Genomic DNA, 13,850 nt, shown 5'->3' with positions numbered 1-13,850 from the left:
TGGGACCTGAGGCTGCACCCTGGACAGAGTGCTGAGAGTTGTATGGAAGAGTGGGAAGATGGAAGGACCTGGAGGTGTCAGGATCTCCTCAGGGAGACCATCAAGGCCTGTGGATCTGGCCACAGTGGTACACATGCACCAGCCAAGGACAATGCATACAGAGAACTCAGACCCCCCCTGTTTAGATGTAGCTCATAGACAGCAACTAATTCTCCACATGGAGGAGCACTGCTGCTGAACCTCTGACAAGCACTCTGGTGCCCACAATTTAATCAGTGCCTCTTAGAAGGTCTGCCTGCCAAGGGATGAAGGCTATCTTGATGACTGATGAGACCTGATAGGCTGGGGCCAGAAAATGGGGGAGGAGTCCCCTCCCTCCCAGAGATCTAGGAGAGGGGAATAGAGCAGAAGAGGGAGGGAACAGGAAGATAGGATCGAGGGCATAACAATCGGGATATAATGTGAATAAGTTATAATAAATAATTTTTAAATAAATAATTTTATGCTGAAACTTGAACGCTGCAGTAGCATGTTTATCTTACCTTGGCCTCCTTGGAATATAAAAGGGTATCTAAATTTCCATCTGTATTTCAATTCAAATTATTGAGTTCATTATTTTTTCTATTGCTTTTATACACGTCTTTCATTTTCTGGTGCGCAATGCTCCATAGTATTGCCATTTCTTTACAATTATCTCTGACTAAGCTTATTACTCAGTAAGTATATAGAAGAGGGCAAGCATAGCGTTTTATGTGTGGCCAGTCAAGTGTTGTTAAAAATGGCATTTTAAATTACCCCATGACTCAACTGATATTGTCCCATGTGAACAGAACACAGTAACAATATTTTCAAGTTGCTACAGATAACTGAAATAATTTTTCCATTGTATAGCGATTGTTTTGGAATTTAGCCAAACAATAAAATGAAGGAACAACAGAGGTAGAAAAATAATTATAATGTGTTCTTACGTGAAAATTTAAATGCCAGAAATGGGACGCATTCCTATTAGTTGTCTTTCAGAGGGGTATCAAAGGTACTCCAAATGTTACAGGCTATTGCCACTCTCCTGGTTGTACACCAGAACCAGGTACCACCTCGTTGCTGAAGTCAGCACACACTGTGGTTGTAGAACATAGAGAAATGGAGTTGTAATTGAGATGGAAGATTAGGCCCTCATTGGTGCTCTCATACTGATAGAAAATGCTGTGGACGCTCTGATGGCAAGCGTTATGTTGATGCCTTCCTTTATGTGTGTCTCAGAGAACAAAAAAACAAAATCAGAGCTCCAAATGTCAAGGGCTATTAAGGGTTAAATTGTTTATTGCTGTTTTTGCTTCTGTAAAGGAGAAAACTTGCTTTACAGGAAAGACCTCCTGTGTGCCAGGGAACAGAAGGTAACTTTGTGTTCTTTGCTTTCATGAAGCCCAGACTGAAGTGACAGGGCACTTCCTTTGAAGATCTCCAGTCCGGACCTGGCTCCCGTATCTGAATCAAAGCCTTTTCTTTGTTAAAATGTTTTTGTTGTCATGTTGGTGAGTCTCTGAATGACCCCAGACACATAAAATAGTTCTGTATGGACTGTGTGTGCTGTAATTCCAGCCTGGCAGAGAAGTTGCAACTGTGGCATGACTGTATCAGCACTCACCAATTGTTCTGCAATTTGATTGAAGGATGCTTCTTTGGGAAGAAATTCACATCTGCTAGTGAAAGCCTGCACAACAGTCCACTGATGGGAAAGACATATGTCCCATGTGGAAAATCACTGCTGTTGCTTTGCTAGATAGACATACTGGCAAATTACCCTCTAAATATTTGTTTATACCTATGGACTAGTGCTGCTCATAGCCTTGATTAGAGGAGCTTCTGTTGACAGTGGGTAGGGGTTAGCAGACACTCATAACTGGCCAAAGTGCACAAAATAAGAGACTTTACAGGAAAGACCATAATAAGCCATAAATAAGACATCTTCATGGCTTCCTCCAAAGTTCAAGGGAAATCGCCGGGATGAACTGGGAAAATCATGTGACCTAGAGGACCAAGTGCTGAGAACACTGTTTCCTGGGCATGCCATGCCATGCACTCATGAACTCACAGTAGTTGTTTACCAAGACTGAGCCAATCAACATTTCACTCAGAACAGGAGGAAGGATCCTTGGGCCCAACCCTCAGCTGAGTAATTATGGGAAGTCAGTGCAGCTACGTAGTGAAAGTCACTTTTCTTCATTGGTCTAGTTCCAGGGTCGTAGGACAGCATTTTATACTCATGTGAGCAATTCTAACTAAGTTCAGTCAGGGGGGCAAGAAAACAAAAACAACAATAACATTAACAAACAGATATGTATAGGGAGGCATAGTTGTCTGCCAGAAGCACAAGTTTGGAGGAAATGAGAAGGGAATAGATAATAATGCAAATAATATGCTCAAAATAGACTATATATTTATATAAAGTTATCGAAGAAAAAATTAAAAATACTAAACTAAGTTCAACATAAAAAGAATGAATAAGTAAAAAAATCACATTCATAGTAAAAGTCAACAGGAGAATAATTGCTGTACATACCTAAATTGTACATAAATTACAAAAGAAATCTAGCTGATGAGAAATTCATCAAAACAGTGGATGAAAATCCAACTATATTCATAATGACATTAAATATGAATAGAGTATACATTTTAATCAAAACACTGAGATTACTAGATTGGATAAAATAATGACTTTCTTAAAGGCATTCTGTAAAGTCACACTGCATGTTCAAAGTGGGGATGTACAAGCTTCGAAGTATATTATACTAGAAAGTATATTATCATACTAGAAAATGTACTATCACACTAGAAATCTTAATGAAGTAAGTCAAATTAATGAAAGACATATTCGTAGAAATAGCCATATTTTCACAAGTATAAGGTTAAATTGCCAAAGTGCAATGAGCATACCGGTGTGTGCATTTAGCAAGCACGAAAGAGTAAGCATGCTCCCTCCAAAACACAGCTCCCATGCAACATCCCTACTCGTGTAGGCTCTATGTGATTTAAAATATTACAGCAGAGGAAAGGTTTTTCGTTATTAATGTCTGTCAAGTTATTACTTGAGCAGTAGAATGATATACTTATAGGGTGAAATTGTGCCCTTCATAAAAAGGGATAAGTAATTTAGTTTTAATAGATTTAGCAAAGATTGGTACAATTAATTTGCTTATGTAATGTGCTAACTATCTGTGGAAGTCCATAGACTTTTTGATTCATAAATTCCTTTATCATTTTCAGGTGTTGGTGGAGTCCATTTTGCTGAGGCCGAGGGTGGCCATGCCTAGATAATTACTGAGTTGGAGTTCCATAATATACTCTGGTGTCTCTGCTGAATTCTTGGAAAATTACTTGTGAATGTTCTGGCATTTATTAAAAAACAGTATTAGAGTTAGTTGTAAACTCTGCCATTTCCAGTTCTCCTTTGCCAGATAAAAGCATACAGTTACCAGATATTTAACATCAGGCATTTTCATAAAAGCTCATCTTAATTTTCTCTGCCAGCTCATTTTGGTTTTATTATTTGAAGAAATAAGAATTTTTTTCCCTTTTGGAGTGATGCAGTGCACAACAAACTGTCAGAAGTCTTGTTTAAGACCCTAGAAAGTAATCTTGTGTCGTTTGTTCTGTTCTCTTGGCATTGAGCTAATTTTCTCAATAATAGCAGCAATGGAAATAACAAATATAAAAGCTTCATTTTGCCATCATTCAAAAAGCCTTTTAGCCTACTTTGAAATCCCTAAAGACTAGCTGGAAAAAAAATACCTATCAACTGAGAAATGTCAAAGCTAATGCCCTGGTTCAAAATTAAAGTAGCGAGAAAAACCGTGCAATACAGCAGAGAACTCCGCATTCCCTTAGGCATTCCTCTTGGTGTTAATTCATAGGGGCTCAACTGGCTGACTGCACTCACACAATTTGTTCCCATCTCCGCACATGGCATCTCCTTTCTTGTAAGGGGGCTGTAACCCAGGAATTGAATGGGTGAAATGGGTAGATATCCACCTCTGTTTTTCACGAATAAGTTAAACAACTATAAATGCTACCTTTGTAAACACGACAGCATTTTAATGCATCGGAAATTTCATATTTAGAACAGAAATTTAAAGTTATAAGGCATGTACGTATAGGAAGAGTGCTTGGAATTCTAGAACTACAAACTACAGTAATGACCATCTAGATTTTATAACTGTATATACTCACTATCGCAGTGTTGAGAAAGCATTCCCCTTAACATAAAGAGTTGCTTTATGTATTCCATTATTTTAGGGGGCACCCTTTTGTAACTCAATTGCATGGTTTTCAAGCAACAGCTTTGCAAATGATTGTATTTTGCAATGTCAATAGTTTGGTTAGACCTGCCTAGTCAGATGCAGCTCTCTCCTTTGTCAATGTTTTAAATAATATTGGTAGCCTGTCTAGAGAGTTGAGATTGATAGAAAGAAATAGATCATGATAGATAGATAGATAGATAGATAGATAGATAGATGATAGATAGATAGATAGATAGATAGATAGATAGATAGATAGAGATAATTATTTGAAGCGTTCTGCTGAAAAAATATTTCTCTCCTTGAGTTTGAGATAAAAGCTGTCTGTGGCCCCTTCCTTTGCCTATTTAATAGATAATATTCATGTTATAGATAGCGTACATATTTTATTTGTGTTGTTCACATAGAAAAGGGAGGCGGCCATAGTCTGTGTTTTAATTTCCAATTCAGGACATTTTCAGAGACTTTCCCTTAGGCCACCAAATCCCTCTTAGTGTACCTCGTGCAGAAGTAAAAGTTCCTGTAGGAGTGAGTGCTTCTCATTCAGAGGTGGGCACAGAGTTGAGGTACATAGGGCATCAAAGACACACCGGATAGATCCAGGTGAATTTATTCTTGCAAAGACTGCACATGCACAAGTGTCTCTGTCTCACACCCTTTATCATGCAGGCTTGTCTGGTCCCCTTCCTGTTTCCTATGGGGCACTCTCTTAATACAGCACTTGCTCATGAATATTTGTCTTTAGAAGTTGCTTCTAGGACTCTGAATCTATGACACAGAGTTTTTACTTTCTGATTGGGCCACCCTGACACCTCTCCCTCCCAAAAAAAAAAAAAAAAAAAGAAAAGAAAAGAAAATTGTGTGGTTTAAAAGTGTAGGATAAAGGTAGGAAGTTTCAATCAGGTAGTAAGTGAGTTAACCCAGACCCAGAAAGATACACATTGTATATTCTCACTTATAATTGGACACTAGCCCAAGAGAGATGTTCCCTGGAAGTCTTCACTTATGTGAAGATTGGGATAGATACTGGGATTTCCTATTGGGACTCTAGGTGAGAGAGGTAAGGGAGGATGGGGAAATAGAAGGATGCAGAGGGTCCTGGAAACCTACAAGAGGACCATTAAGGCTGGCGGATCTGGACCCAGGTGGGTCAGCCCAAACTACTATACCAAGCACGGACAATGCATGCAGTAAACCTAAAACCCCTATCCAGATCGAGCCAATGGACAGCACATTCTGCACAATTGTGTGGAGAACAAGGACTGACTTGGACATGAACTCTGATGGTCCCCTCTTTGACCACTCACTTCCTCTTGGTGAGAAGACCTGGTGACACTCAGAGGAAGAGTAAGCAGGCTACCAGGAAGAGACCTGATAGGCTGTGATCCTACAGTGGGGGAGGATGTCCCCTGCTGTCACAGACCTTAAGGGAGGGGAATAGGATGAAAGGGAGAGAGGGGGAACAGAAAGATACAGTTAGGAGATAACATTTGAGATATAATCTGAATACATTACTTACATTTTAAAAAAAAGAATGAAAAAAAGAAAAAAGAAAAAAAAAAGCAATTGTCCCAGCCTTTCTTTATTATTCTGTGTCTTATCTTTACCAAGCTGACCCTTATATTGTCCTGTCTATTCAAGGCCATCGTGCCTCTAACCTTCAGGTAGAATGGCTTTGTGGGGATGAGTGTGCTGTGGGATGAACATGTCCTTCTAAAAGTAAGGTGGTGAAACCTAAATGTCGAAATAATAGCATTAAGAGCTGAGGCCTGTAGAATGTGATTATGTCACAGGCTCTCCTCTTATAAGTGTGACTACTGCACAAAGGATTTCAGGGATTATGTTACCTCAGCATGACCCTTCTCTGTGGGACAAAGCTTATACCCTCAGACATACAGTTTGCCAATACGGTCAGTCTTGGCCTTTACAAACTGACTCAGAGACTGAGAAAGGAGGTGGGTTCTGCAGCCCTGAGGATGAACAGGGTGGAGACAATGGGATATTCTGATAATGCAGGAATATTTTTTACGTAACACACCACCTAGAGATGGGGCATCTGCAAATGTGAGCATCACATGTGAAGGAATAACCCCTAGTGCCTTAAGGGTCCATATATTCGGAAATGTTGACTTTTGCAAAAAATAATGTGATGGACTAAGAACACAAATCCATTCACTTGTTCAAACATGAATTCATTCTCTAAAATAATTGTGTGTCCAATATATGCCATAATGGGTGCTGGGTTTTAGCACTGTAAATCAAACAAGGAAGTGAGCATTTAGTGAACAGAGATATTTCTTCCTCTAGGGGCATATATTTGTAGGGAGGTAGATCACGAATGAGCAGATACAGTGGGCATAGGATCAGCACAAAGCATCAGTTTTAGCATATTGTTACAAGGCTGACTGTAGTGTTCCCTCCTTTGGCTATGCCTGAGTGGAAGGAGGGGTCTTCAAGGGTTACAGAGCAATCCACAGCAAGACTTGCAGAGCCCTAAGGATGGTGCTATTTGCATATCACCATGTGAGTCTGAGAGCCACACTGTCAATTCTGAGGCAATAAAGGTACTGATGCAAGAATGTGTGATGGCTCCTCTTCCTTCCCCTCAGGGAGAGCGGTGCATAGCTGATTTGCTGTTTTAAAGAGTTTTGCTTTATTTTTAGAATGAAAATAAGGCTTATGGTATTTCACATCTAGATGCTTAAAGTTTTAAAACTATCAATTACAGAGCTCAGATCCTGAACTTAATGGACTGTTACTCTAGGTTCATCAGAGTAGGACTAATTTTCACTATATCATAATCTATATCTTTAATTTCAGAATAATGGGAACTTCTGGAAGGTGTGATTGGACTTTTAAAACATTATCTGCTATGAAATACCGACTTCTGAAATAGTCTCCATGACTGTGAAGGCAGTCAGCCTTACCTCTCCACCATTAAGTGGCACGTGTTGATTAAACACTAATGTGACCCCAAGGCAATTTCATTCAACTTTTCTTTTTCTTTCTATAGACTTCTTCTTTCAAAAGCCATTAGCTAAGCTACTCTATTTTTCTGCTAATATCCGAAGTGTTATTATTGAAACCTAAAACTCAGAAGGTTTTCAAATAGTTCTACAATGGCAGTGGAGACGAAGTTTAAAAAAATATAATTAGGAGATTGAGAGAGATGCTCATGGCTAATCTCCAGATTTCTTGACCTTAAAATACATCATCTTCTCTTTTGTCTGATTTTTCCTTCATCCTTAATTAGTTTGTAACAGGTGAAATCACAATAAAAAATTGCTGTCTGAAGCTGTTTATTTTTAATTATTTGATTTTTAAATACTATGCTGTTTACTATTACATGTCCAGAGGAGGTCTCACCCTGTCCTTCCCTTGAAGCCTCTGAAACTGAGTGGCACTTACAGGGTAGGTCAGTGTGGGTGGTCCTAAAGTGGAACTGTCACTCTGAGTTTCAGGATTATTAAAGTAAGTCACAGACACAAAATCTGTCTATTTTTAGTGAGAGGAGAGGCCTTGAGAAAGCTGAAGGCTCTTCTTAAAACAGAAAGCACCATAACTGCATAATTAGGCTTTTGTATGAGCTCTAAGGTAGAATGTGAAGGGGGAGAGTAATTAACAAATTATAGTTGTGCAAATATCTAGATGGTTAAATATAGTAGAAGACTCAAGGTGAGTACAATTACATTGTATGAGTCTAAGTCTCTCTCTCTCTCTCTCTCTCTCTCTCTCTCTCTCTCTCTCTCTCTCTCTCTCTCTCTCTCTCCTGTGGGGTATGTGTGTGTGTGTGTGTGTGTGTGTGTGTGTGTGTGTGTGTGTGTGTGTGTGTGTGTGTTTGGAGGGCAAAATTTAACTTCAGGCTTTATTCTTCATGAACTGGCCACCTTCTTTACTAATAAAAAAGGGTCTCCCACTGACTGGCCCAGGGCTTCATTACATTAATCCCAGAGGCAGAGGCAGGCAGATCACTGTGAGTTCAAGGCCAGCCTGGTCTACAAAGTGAGTCTAGGACAGCCAGGATGACACAGAGAAACCATGTCAAAAAAATGTACTCACCACCATTCCAAAGCTGGGGATTTTGTTGCTGTTTTGTTTCTTTTGGGGTTTCCTCATTTTCCAAGTGTTTTAAATTAATAGGCTTACATCACTTTCTCCCATTTCTCCCTTTTCTGACCCCTTCCAAGTAATTTCTCTTCAACCCTTCCCATGATACCCCTTACTTTCAAGTTGATAACCTCTTTTCCTTTTTAATTATTCTCACATACATATGTATGTACATTCTTATGTTTTGTAATACAGGTAAGTCATATTGATTTTTGTTGCTGAAGCATATGATATTTGTGGCAGTACTAATTGATAAGCTTATTATAATATCAAACAAATGAAACTTAATTTTCAGTTTCCCAGCGACAACTTGCTTCTCTGTTTATTGTTTATTTATTGGTCACTGGCTTACAATCATTACATATAGTAATGAGGTACAAGGCGACAATGTTGCACATATTGAGGAATAAATCGGTGAATGCACAGGGCACATGTGCTGCTCACTGGTGGGGCACTTTCTGTAATGAGGACAAGGAATCAGTGTAAATGTCCATCAGCAAGTGGGTGGAATGACAGAGGAGCGTCAGTTATGATGGAGTACTGTGCTCCCTGAAAAGTGAGTGAAGTCCTTTCATTCCCGACAATTCAACTAGGCTTGGAGAATTTTCTGCTAAGTAAAATAAGTCAGACAGGAAGGTACAGACATCATACGAGCTCTGCTATCACTTACAAAACAAAAATGTTTATATTTTCAGACACAAGCAGTTCCAGTGTGAGCATCAGAGCTTCTCCATTGTGATGACTTAATCTTAGTCCATTTGTGATATAAATGAAATAAGAATTCTCATTTTGTTTTGTGACCACCACCCAGTACCCAAAATAACAATGTGGTCTGCTTTTGAAGAAAGTAAATATATGGACATGTTGATGAGGCAACTAGTAGACGCCATGCAGGAGGAACTGCAGTGGACAAGGGAGCTTCCTGGAGACATCCACCATTTAGCACCACTAGGGTGGGTGTAGCTTGGAGAGGCCCAGCACCAGGGACTTTGTCACTAGATTGCTTCTTGCCTTTGCTGTGCCTTCTCTTGTTTGTCATTGCTAATGGTGTGATTGGGAATGGGGAAATTCTCACTGCCTATAGTCTGGTGTGATTGCTTCCAGGGAAATAATCCACTCTATTTGGGCAAATTTTCTGTAGGGCGTTGTGAAAGTTTTTGGAATAATGTTGTTTAGATGAATTAATGATTTTTACAATATTCCTGATTTGGTTTAAATAGTTTTAGTAAGTTAAAGTAGTGGATAGGAAGCTAAAGGAGATGGTTTAGGCTGTTTTTCCAGAAAAAAAAACATAATAAAGTTAGAATTAAAACTAGCATGTGCTCCCTTCCCTGTAGAATAGTAAGGGATACATAGGTTCAAAAAGGAGTACAGTGTGTTTTCATGTTTTACAAGCAGATAATTGTACCGGGAAGGAAAAATAGGCTTAGGATAAGTTAATGACCAAAGAAAACATTCACTGTAGCTTGGATATGAGTTCCTGGATCTTGTGATCTAAGACTGTGGTCACAGGCTTTGGTGTGAGCCATGAGAAGCGGGTTATGAACAAAGAGTAAACAATTCTATTGTAAGTATAAGAATAGAGATAAGATGATTTGCCAATTTAGCTGAACAAAATTCAAAATTAAGATGCAAGATAGATGATCTGTTTCTTGGTAAATACAAATTATTGTCAGCAACGTAGGGGAACACTTCTTACTATAGACTTGGCTACCTTAACGTAGATAGATGGAAATTGTTTACTTAGGTATGAGTTTCAAAGGAAGAATATGAAATCAATAATCATGTTGAAATTTCCTTTTGTGTAATGATTTTAATCTGCTTTGATGAATATATTTTTGTGATGATTTTCAAGAATATATAACTTGTGGCTATGAGGTAATTTTTTCTTACACAGAGAATTTTGTCTTAGGTGATATAGGAAGATTAGAGAAAAACAAAGTTGTTGACGCTGTTGGAGCTTGCTTCATCTGCCAGGTGGGGTGTGTGTGTGTGTGTGTGTGTGTGTGTGTGTGTGTGTGTGTGTGTGTGTGTGATTTTCCCCTTTTCTGATGGACCCTAGAGAATTAAGCTTTGCTCCCTCAGAGAAAAGTCTATTGAGTTATGAACCACCAATTCTATATACAGTCATTTTCAGTTTGCCTGACATGTTGATGCTGATCTTCACAGGCTTTATTTTTTGAAAACTTGATGTTTCTTAATACACCCAATATGTTATTTTGTTATGGAAATCATAGAAAATGTTACTCCATACATAAAGTACCTACATTAATACATACTTCTCCCCCCACCTTTCTATGCATTTACCTAGATTGTCATATCCTCCATGTCTTGTTTAAAGTGCATTTAATTACAAAAAATTATCTTTTTCAGTATGGGTTCTTCTTCCCCAGTAACTATCATGTTTAATTAATTTAGTTATCTTCTCTTAAATTTTTTTTTTATTTCTTCAGTGAATGTGCATACCGTTTTTGTACGACATTATGTTACTTTTAAAATTTAGAGTATTACAATTGTGCCATAGAAAATGAGGGTGTACTTTTCTTACATCTTCTAGTGTTTGGTGTATAAATCTTTCATAATGTTGTTGAATAGCCATGTTAACATAAATCTGGCTACTTTGTGGCAGACTAGTACACTAAGCATTAGTCCCATGATACCACCTTCCCATGAGAATCAGAAATCTTCACAGCCTGATAGGATTATTTCCATAATCAACTCTCTAGAGACTGCTAGCTACCTGTGTGCTGAAATTTGTCCTCCATATTGTCATTTGCTTTAGTTTGTAAGGGCTCCCAGCCTACAATGCCAGTCAGATATCTGCTTATCTTATAAAATAGGGTTAAAGGTAAAACAGAGAGGTGTGAATCAAGAATATTAAGAAATCTTGCTAATTACCTCAACATAAATAGAGAATGTATTAGTAAGCTGCTAAGTCAAAAAATGAGAGGATAAATACAAGTCTGTCTCTCTAACTTAATAGCATGCTTCCAATGGGCTAGGTAACTACACTCTAGAGTGCTGTTTAATCAGTTCATAGATTATTTTGTATCTTGTATCTTGACTTACTGATCTCTTTTATGAGGACCCACCAACAAGGAAAGATGCAGTCATCACACAAGATACACCTCCATATCTATAGAGGACTTTGAAAATCAACACATAGCAAAGCTTCTGTGATTGTCTAGCAAATGTACAATGTTGAAAAGAAACCCAAGTGGATGTATTGTTGAAGATAAAGATACTTTCACACACACAATGTGTCTGGTGAGAATATTTGTTGAAACTCTCCATGCCCTGGATTTCAGAAATGTGCTGCGTGTAGAGGCAGAATAACTGGACCCTGTTGTAATGACTGATTTCTGTAGGTCACTAGTGGCAGAGGCTGCTACTAACACATATATTCTCAGGATTAATTAAAATTCATAAGATGAAGATGTATTTACTCTGCTGGGCACCAGAATGGTCTCAATTAGATAAATCTTTGGTGGTTAGTTATTGATCAGAGTGTCTGATAGCAATACATTTTGTGGCTACCCAGAAAGTCCCCTCATGATTTGTGGATCTAGAAATATTGTATGTGTGCCATCAGGAGATCAGATTTAAGTCACCACAATATCTGTAGTCAGATAGTTAATTGCAAACAGATCAGAAAACTCACATGTAGAGGAAAAATGACAATATTGTGAAAATATATACAAATTTCCTTTTTTAGTATTTCTTTGGAGCTGTTTTCCAATGTGGCTGTTCAGTAAGTTAAGGAAATGTTTATATTCTTTACTGGTGATTCTGCAACCTCCTGAGTATATACTAGGTCATGGAACAAGTGTGGGCTCACCATGTAGATGCCTGATATAAACGGATAGAATCAAACTTACCAAAATTCTAACTGTATCAGCTTCCTGTCTTCAGGAGGAAAGAACCTCAAGACAAAGTGTCCTGTTAAGGATCTTGAAATATTTCTTTATTTCCACAATGATAAATTAAAATAAATGACATATGTTTGGGAGAACTGGAGAATACAAAATTCTCCTCAGTGTCTTGAAAAACAACAAGATGGTTATTCCTTTCACACCTTGCCTCCTATTTCATTTACCTATTAAGACTGCAGTGAAGGCAGATATACCCTGAAGAATGAGATTTTGTTGTTGGAAACATAAATAAAAGTTAATGGCAATAAAAGATATTGAGTGGCTTCCAACAACTGAACTGTACTTCCCATGGGTTTGTAGGATAGATATCCAAGAAGATTGCTAACAAATCAAAGGTCTGATGAGGGCTCTTTTCTGGTCTTTGGACTGATCTCATTTTCTAAAATCTCTACACAGTGTCAAGAAGGCTCTTGGAGTCTCCCTTAAAGACACTCATCCCACTGATAAAGACCTACACTGATGCCCTAAACTAACTTTTAGAAGCTTAGTCCTAAATGTAATTAATTTGGGGTTAGAATTTGTATGCTTGAAAGTTTTACGGGGTGATAGAAACATTCAGTGTGCAGCACATCCTATTTCTTTTTGTTATCCTAAATAAAATCAGAAAATGCATCCATGTCTGCTGCACTTTTGTATCACCATAGAGGAAAGACCACTAGAAGCAGTTGTCAATCAACAGAGCTTGCCTCAAGTTTCTATTTTATTGTTTTACTCCCTTGCTGAACCCATTTCCTTGGGTTTTGTTCTTCCTCTGCTGTACAGACCCTAGCATGTTGGCATCTCCAAGGGATGGCCAAATTATGACTAACTAATCACGTTTTTACATGTTTGATTTTCACTCAATTGAAAATGATTTTTAAAGGGTTCTAAGCAAACACACACACACACACACACACACACACACACACACACACACACACACGCACACACACATGAGTGCAGGCATAGACATGCACATGCGTGGATGAGGGATGGTGTCTGACAAAAATTAATTCAACCAACAAATGTAAGGTAGCAATGATAAGCAGCTGGAGAAAGTTTGCCAAGCCCGTGTACTGCATGTATAACTTCAGGCTACTAGAGTCAGGCAAGCTAGTGATGTTTGGAGACTTTTTGGCTTATATAAAGGTTAATATAAAATTCAGAGACAAATGGTTCTGATGCCTTTTTAAACTTTCAATGTTGTGGTATCTGAGGATATTTGAAAGACATCATCTTTAAAGTGGAGCATGTTTACAGGAATAAAAACAGCACTGAGTGATGCTTTGGCCTCCCTAATATTTGGGAGAAACAGGACTTTACTAGCTTTGAGCAACCAAAGTAAGAGACAGCTTTTAATGTATCCAATTGACTTTCATCAGTTCTCCACTTGGCCCTCACGAACCAGAAAGTCCAATGTTATTTCAAGTCTGTAAAAGACTGGACTAGTTTGTGAAATCAGTGGAAACAGTTCACAAGAACAGTGGTCAATAAGCTACAGACTGAAGGATGTTTTCTTGCTCTTGTAGACTTGGAA

This window comes from Acomys minous (assembly GCF_964271855.1).
Source record: "Acomys minous genome assembly, chromosome: 4".
Lineage (NCBI taxonomy): Eukaryota > Metazoa > Chordata > Mammalia > Rodentia > Muridae > Acomys > Acomys minous.
Note: the sequence above shows the minus strand (reverse complement) of the source record.